We start from the raw sequence: 7578 nt of genomic DNA, 5'->3' as shown, positions 1-7578 counted from the left end.
ACCTCTGCCTCCCGGGTTCAAGTGATTCTCCTGCCTCAGCCTCCCAAGTAGCTGGGATTACAGGCACATGCCACCATGCCTGGCTGATTTTTGTATTTTTAGAAGAGACGGGGTTTTGCCATGTTGACCAGCCTGGTCTCGAACTTCTGACTTCAGGTGATCCACCTGCCTCAGCCTCCCAAAGTGCTGGGATTACAGGCATGAGCCACCGCACCCAGCCCTAAGTGATATATTTCTTTTACCTATTTATCTGTAGACCTAGGGTTTTCGTGATTTCATTCATCATTCAACAAAGGAATGTTGTGTCTATTTTGTATTTGTATTCATTTTCTACTGCTGCTGTAACAAATGACCAAATCTTAGTGGCATAAAACTACACAAACTTATTATCTTATGCTTCTGTAGCTTAGAAGTCCAATGTGAGTCTTCTGTGCTAAAATATAAGGAAGGACTGTGTTCCCTTTCTGGAGGTTCTTTTCCAGCTAGAGGCCACCCACATTTCTTGGCTCATGGCCCCCTTCTTCCATCTGCAAAGCCAGTTATATTGCATCTCTCTGATCATTCTTTCCTAGTCACATCTCCATCTCACTCTTTCTGCCGTCCTCTTTCACTTTTAAGAATACTTGTGGTGACACTGGGCCTACCTGGATAATCCAGGCTAATCTTCCTATTTTAAGGTCAGCTGATCAAAACCTTAATTCTATCTACAACCTTAATTTTGGTTGGCCATGTAACAACATATTCACAGGTTCTGGGGATTAGGATTTGGACATTTTGGGTGGGGGGCATTATTCCGCTTACTCTAGAGTATTAAGAGAGATATGATTTTTTTAAATTTATATTTTAAATATGTTTCTAAAGACAGTCAAAAAGGAAAATGAGTTTATTTGGAAGAATAAACAGGTAAGTAAGCTCTGAAAATGTAGAAATAGCAAAGGATTAAGATATTAAATATTTGCCCAGCTGTGGTGCCTCACATCTGTAATCCTAGCACTTCGGGAGGCAGAGGCAGGAGGATTACTTGAGGTCAGGAATTCATTACCAGCCTGGGCAACTTACCAAGACCCCTTCTCTACAAAAAACTTTTTTAAAAGGAAGCTGGGCATATCTGTAGTCCTGCCTCCTCAGGAGACTGAGGCAGGTAGGCAGGAGGATCACTTGAGTCTAGGAATTCGAGGCTGCAGTGAGCTGATTGTGCCAAAGTGCAAAAATTACATTACTGCCTAGACTCCTTTCTTCTGCCATATGACCTGTGATCCCACAATCTCAAGGTAGCCTATGTTTAATCTCATATGTATCTTTCCTGAATTTTCTATGCACGTACATATATATTCTTTGAAAAAGAACAGGGGCTGGGCACGGTGGCTCACACCTTTAATCCCAGCACTTTGAGAGGCCAAGGCGGGCTGATTACCTGAGGCCAGGAGTTCAAGCCATCCTGTCCAACATGGTAAAACCTCATTTCTACTAAAAATATAAAAATTAGCTGGGCATGGCCAGGCATGGTGGCTCACACCTGTAATCCCAACACTTTGGGAGGCCCAGGCGGGTAGATCACCTGAGGTCAGGAGTTTGATACCAGCCTGGCCAACATGGAGAAACCCCGTCTTTACTAAAAACACAAAATTAGCCAGACGTGGTGGCGCATGCCTGTAATCCCAGCTACTCGGGAGGCTGAGGCAGGAGAATCGCTTGAACCCGGGAGGCAGAGTTTGCGGTGAGCCGAGATGGCGCCATTGCACTCCAGCCTGGACAACAAGAGTGAAACTCCGTCTCAAAAAAAAATTAGCCAGGCATGGTGGCGGGCACCTATAATCCCAGCTACTCGGAAGGTTGAGGCAGGAAAATCGCTTGAACCCAGGAGGCGGAGGTTGCAGTGAGCCGAGATCATGCCACTGCATTCCAGTCTGGGTAACAGACTAAGACTCCATCTCAAAAAAAAAAAAAAAAAAAAAAAGGTAGAGGGACTCTCTGTTTTGGGGGCTGCTCAATAAATAAATAATCATAGTAGAAAAATTAGAGCATGATAGGTTGATAGTTATACATATGATTATGCCACAGCTTTTTTCACTTACTGTGGTCATCTTTCTGTGTCAACACATAGGCATTCATGTCCTTCTTTTAAATATTAATAGCTGTCTATTGTTACATTGCATTGGATGCCTTGTAATATATTTAATCAATCTTCTATTAATAGATTGATGTATTTACAAGGTTTTTTTTTTTTACTTTTACAATCAGTACATTAGTTACTGTCTTCAGACATATGACATATTATTAGTGATGTTATCTCTTCCCAAGAAATGAGATTGCTGGGTCCAAGGATGTACCCATTTCATATTTTTATAAACTATCCAACTGTCCTGCCAAAAGACTGTACCAATTTATACCCTCAAAAATGCTATGTGAGGCGAGGTGCAGTGGCTCACACCTGTAATCTGAGCACTTTGGGAGGCCAAGGCGGGTGGCTCACTTGAGCTCAGTAGTTTGAGACTAGCCTGGAAAACATGGCAAAAACTTGTCTCTACAAAAAATACAAAAATTAGCTGGACATGCTGGTAAATGCCTGTAGTCCCAGCTACTCGGGAGGCTGAGGCAGGAGAATCACTTGAACCCAGGAGGCGAAAGTTGCAGTGGGACAAAATGGTGCCACTGCACTCCAGCCTGGCAACAAGAGTGAGACTCCATCTCAAAAATAAATAAATAAATAAATAAATATTTAAAAAATAAAAAGAATTATTGACTTGACTTCTGGTAAAATCAAGAGGGCCTCAAATGGTCTAGCTGTAAGCTGCCCTCCTGCTGTGTTCTGTGGGTAAGGTCCCCTAGCCAATCCTTTCATCAAATGAACCAGGAGCAGTTCCTGCTTATCTCTTAATAGTAGGCTTCAGTTCCCTGCCAGTCTGTAGAATTATTCAAACAAGCCAGTTACCTCCCATACAGGAACCAGGGAGCCCCTCACTCTCTTATCACTACAAAGCCTGCCCTCCACAACCCCTGGTTGTTCACTCCATTCCTGAGTGCACCTCCTGTGTGGCCCTGCATGGCTTGTGGTGCCCTTTCCCATTGAGTATGTAACTAATGAACTGCAGTAAATCTCACCTGTCCAGTGTCAGGTGTTGTGTTTGGTCACTGCTATCACATGAAAGTGGGAACCCCTCCCTCAGCTATGGGGCAAAGAGGACGTGATTAAAACAAACGTTCAAAAGACTAATGATATCCCATGCTGGTGAGGCTGTAGGGAAACAGGAACTCATGTAGCTTTTTTTTTTTTTTTTTTTTGAGATGGCAACTCACTCTCTAGCCCAGGCTGCAGTGTGCAGTGGCATGATGACTATTCACTGCAGCCATGACCTCCCGAGTTCAGGTGATCCTCCTGCTTCAGCCTCCTGAGTTGCTGGGATTACAGGCACTTGCCACCTCACCCAGCTAATTTTTGTATTTTTAGTAGAGACGGGGCTTCACCATGTTGGCCAGGCTGGTCTCAAACTCCTGACTTTAGGTGATCTGCCCACCTCAGCCTCCCAAAGTGCTGGGATTAAGGCGTGAGCCATTGTGCCTGGCCGGTAATACATAATTCTTCATTTCAACTGTTCTTGGTTAATTGGGGGGGTTCTTTTTGGGTACTCATTTTTGACTGATTTTTTTTGGCATCTGTTATGATAATTGTTTCTTTTTCTCATTTGACAAACTCATGGCTTATTAATTTCATATAGAATAATCTACAATTTTATTTTCTTGAATTGTATGTAGGATTTTCCCCCCCCGGAACTGATGAACTGATGAGTACGGTTTTCAGTTTTCCTTTCTTCCTATGCTATTATTAGGAATTGGTATAAGGGGAATTGTGGCTTCATAAAATGAAATAGACAGCATTCTATCTTCTCTGGGTTCTGATGCAGATTAGTAGGGTGAAAATTATCTATTCAGTGAGTTTGGGAGATTTCTTCCATTAAACTATCTGAGGCCAGAGCCTTTTTAAAATTTTATTTTATTTTTTTGACACAAGGTCTTGCTCTGTTGCCCAGACTAGAGTGCAGCAGCACAATCATGGCCCATTTGCAGCCTCAACATCCCAGGCCCAAGCCATTATCCAACCTCAGCCTGCTGGGTAGCTGAGACCCCAGGTGTGCACCACTGTGCCTTGCTAATTTTTTAATTTTTTTTTTTTTTTTTTTGAGTCAGGGTCTCACTCTGTCGCCTAGGCTGGAGTGCAACGGCACGATCTCAGCTCACTGCAACCTCCACCTCCTGGGTTCAAGCGATTCTCTTGCCTCAGTTTCCCGAGTAGCCAGCACTACAGGCATTCACCACCACACCTGGCTAATTTTTGTATTTTTTGGTAAAGATGGGGCTTCACTAATGTTGGCCAGGCTGGTCTCAAACTCCTGACCTCAGGTGATCCACCCGCCTTGGCCTCCCAAAGTGCTGGGATTACAGGAGTAAGCCACCATGCCCAGCCCAATTTTTAAATTTTTTTGTAGAAACAGGGTCTCCCTATGTTGTCCAAGCTGGTCTTGAACTCCTAGGCTCAAGCCATCCTCCTGCCTTGGCCTCCTAAGGTGTTGAGATTATAGGTGTAAGTAACCATGCCAGCCACCAGAACCGTTTTTGGACATATTTCTTGGATGATGTTTTTAACATCTTTTTTATTCTTGTAATTTTATTTCCCAGAAAATGATCCACTTTATCAAGGTTTTCAGGGCCAGACACAGTGGCTCAGGCCTGTAATCCCAGCACTTTGGAAGGTGGAGGTGGGTGGATCACTTGAGGCCAGGAATTTGAGACCAGCCTGGCCAAAATGGCGAAAACCCTGTCTGTACTAAAAATACAAAAAATTAGCTGGGCGTAGTGGTGCACACCTGTAATCCCAGCTACTGAGACTGAGGCACGAGAAGCACTTAAACTGGGAGGCGGAGATTGCAGGGAGCCAAGATCATGCCACTGCACTCCAGCCTGGGTGACAGAGCAAGACTGTCTCAAAAAACAAACAAACTTGTGTGATCATTAATCAGCAAGTGACAAATCATCTTAAGCAACAAAACAAAACAAAACAAGTATTGATTGGTTCGCTCAGCTGATGAACCGAGATACAAATAGTCTAATCTCAGCACTTTGGGAGGCCGAGGCGGGCGGATCTCAAGGTCAGGCGTTCGAGACCAGCCTGACCAACATGGTGAAACCCTCTACTAAAAATACTCTACTAAACTCTCTACTAAAAATACAAAAATTAGCCGGGCATGGTGGTGGCATATGCCTGTAATCCCAGCTACTCAGGAGGCTGAGGCAGGAGAATCGCTTGAACCCGGGAGGTGAAGGTTGCAGTGGGCCAAAATTGCGCCATTGCATTCCAGAGGGAGACTCCGTTTCAGAAAAAAAAAAAAAAGTCTAGTTCATGGTTGCTCTGAAAGAAAGGAAGGTGATTGCATTAGTTATTCATTGAACAGTTACACACTATGCTAGAGTTTGTGTAAATTTTAAGTGAGACTCTGTCTCAAAAAAAGAAAAGTTTTCATATGCATTGGACCAGAGTCAGATATAGATAGTATTCTCTTATTTTCCTGGTGTTCTTTTAAAGATGCAAAACCATATTATTCTATGAAATAGGAATGGAGACTATAAAGAGAGATTAAGTTGAGATCAAGACAGAGGTGGAATGGAAGTTGGCTGAAAGAAAATAAAATCAAACAAGCAGAATCAAATGTCTTATTGGAGAAAATGAACAGTACTCTTGACTCTGAAGAAAATTAAATCCGTAATGGTGAAGAAAAACTTGATATAGTCTCCCAGGGTGCTGAGAAAACAGATTTATTTGACATTGGTGATCCAATGTGATAGTTTTAGAGGACAGGAAAGAAAAAACCCAAATCTTTTCACAGAATGGACAGGAAGAAAACTTTTCTAAGCTGCAAAGAAGACCTCTTTTGTTTCTGGAAAATTAATAGATAAGGCCCATATTGATTTATACTGGCAAAATGTTTGACTTCTGAGGGTAAAGAAAAACCCTTGCAAGCACCAAGCAAACTGCTGACCTTAAACAGACAAACCCAGCTTTGCATTTTCAGTGCCAGAAGACAATGAAATAAAGACAAGAGTTTTGAGGGGGAAAGCTTGAGACTCAAGAATCCTATAAACAGGAAATCACTGTAAAGGCATTCTCACCTAGGGCAAAGACTTAGGAAATACAACATTCCAGAGTCCCCCCTGAAATCGCCAGTCATGTGAGAGATAGGTCCAAATGAGGAATAGAAAAAGTAGAATACAAAACACCGGCAGTGACATTGAAACCAATTAAACAGAGTTGGCAAAAGCCAAAAACAAGGATTGAAAAAGAATGTGGCTTAAAAAAAAAGTGTAAACAAAAGCTAGGTCTGTTGTCCTGATTAAGTGGACAAATACAAGTAGTGAGGGCGGCAGGTAGGAGGCAGAAAAGCACATTACATTTCTTATGACATAAAGGGGAATATAAAAACGAATTATTTGTCACTGACTTTACTAATTTGTGAAATGTAAACTATTTTCATTTGATTAAAGGCAGTCGCGAGAAGAATTAAAAACACTTTCTGCCTTGAAAATCACGATAGAAAATAAAAGCAAATGTGGGAAAATTCAGAAAACAGGAATAAATAAAAACTAGAGAATACAAAGTCGTAAGACCAAACACGACACCTATAAACAGCAGAGACGTAATGCGTTACATCCCAGCCACAGTAGAGACTGCAGTTCTTAGGACAGACCCTGGTGCCTCCAGGCCTTTGCTAGTGCTAAACTCTCGGCCAGGCTTGCTTCCCCACCCTATTCAAGGCTGAGGCCTCAATTCAAGGCCGACTTTCTCCTCCCGGCAGTCCTCCCGGGCCGCGCTAGGCTGAGTGAGCACTCCCCACAGTGAACGCTGCCGGCGCGGGCGAGGCCGGTGCTCTAGGTCCGGGACAAAGTCCCCACCTCACTCCCTCTCACCCCGGATTGCAGCGTGTGGTCTGGGGCCACGCGTTACGCCAGGCGCTGGACAGGGTGAAAGCGTTCAATCCTGCTGGGGTATAATGTGCATTTTTTCCCCGTCGCACCTTCCAGACGGTGATCCAGTGTGAGCAGCAAGTTTCAAATCGTCTCCGTTTGATCACGAACGGAGTTTACTGCCCTTCGACGCCTCCCGCACGACAGCCGGTGGTCCTCGCGCCCGGGAGGGTCGTTTCTCGGCCGGGTGGATCCACCCGCGACGATTCGTCCCGACCCCACCTAGCGGACTTGCAAGGTCCAAAGGCGTCCGCTGGGAGGCCGCGTCCCGAAGAGCTGGCGCGGGAGAGGATTGGGGCTCGGGGCTCGGATTCGGGAGCCCCTTCACCCAAGCAAGAGGAGCTCCTCCCCCTCTTCCTAGACGTGGGATTCAGCGAGGGCGCGGTTCCATTGGATTTGTTGCAGAGGAACGACTGGGCCTGAGCCCAAGCCCAAGGGCCTGGGGGGTAACGAGCGATGACCGGAGGGGATTGTGGCTGTCTTGCTGCGCCCTAGAGAGGGTGAGGCGGAGGGGTCCCACGCGCGGGCGGGGCGCAGCGACGAAGGGGTTAAGGCGCCTCGCCC

This window comes from Mandrillus leucophaeus, unplaced genomic scaffold, assembly GCF_000951045.1.
Source record: "Mandrillus leucophaeus isolate KB7577 unplaced genomic scaffold, Mleu.le_1.0 Scaffold101, whole genome shotgun sequence".
Classification (NCBI taxonomy): domain Eukaryota; kingdom Metazoa; phylum Chordata; class Mammalia; order Primates; family Cercopithecidae; genus Mandrillus; species Mandrillus leucophaeus.
The sequence above is the reverse complement of the archived record's forward strand: the minus strand, read 5'-3'. Positions refer to the sequence as shown.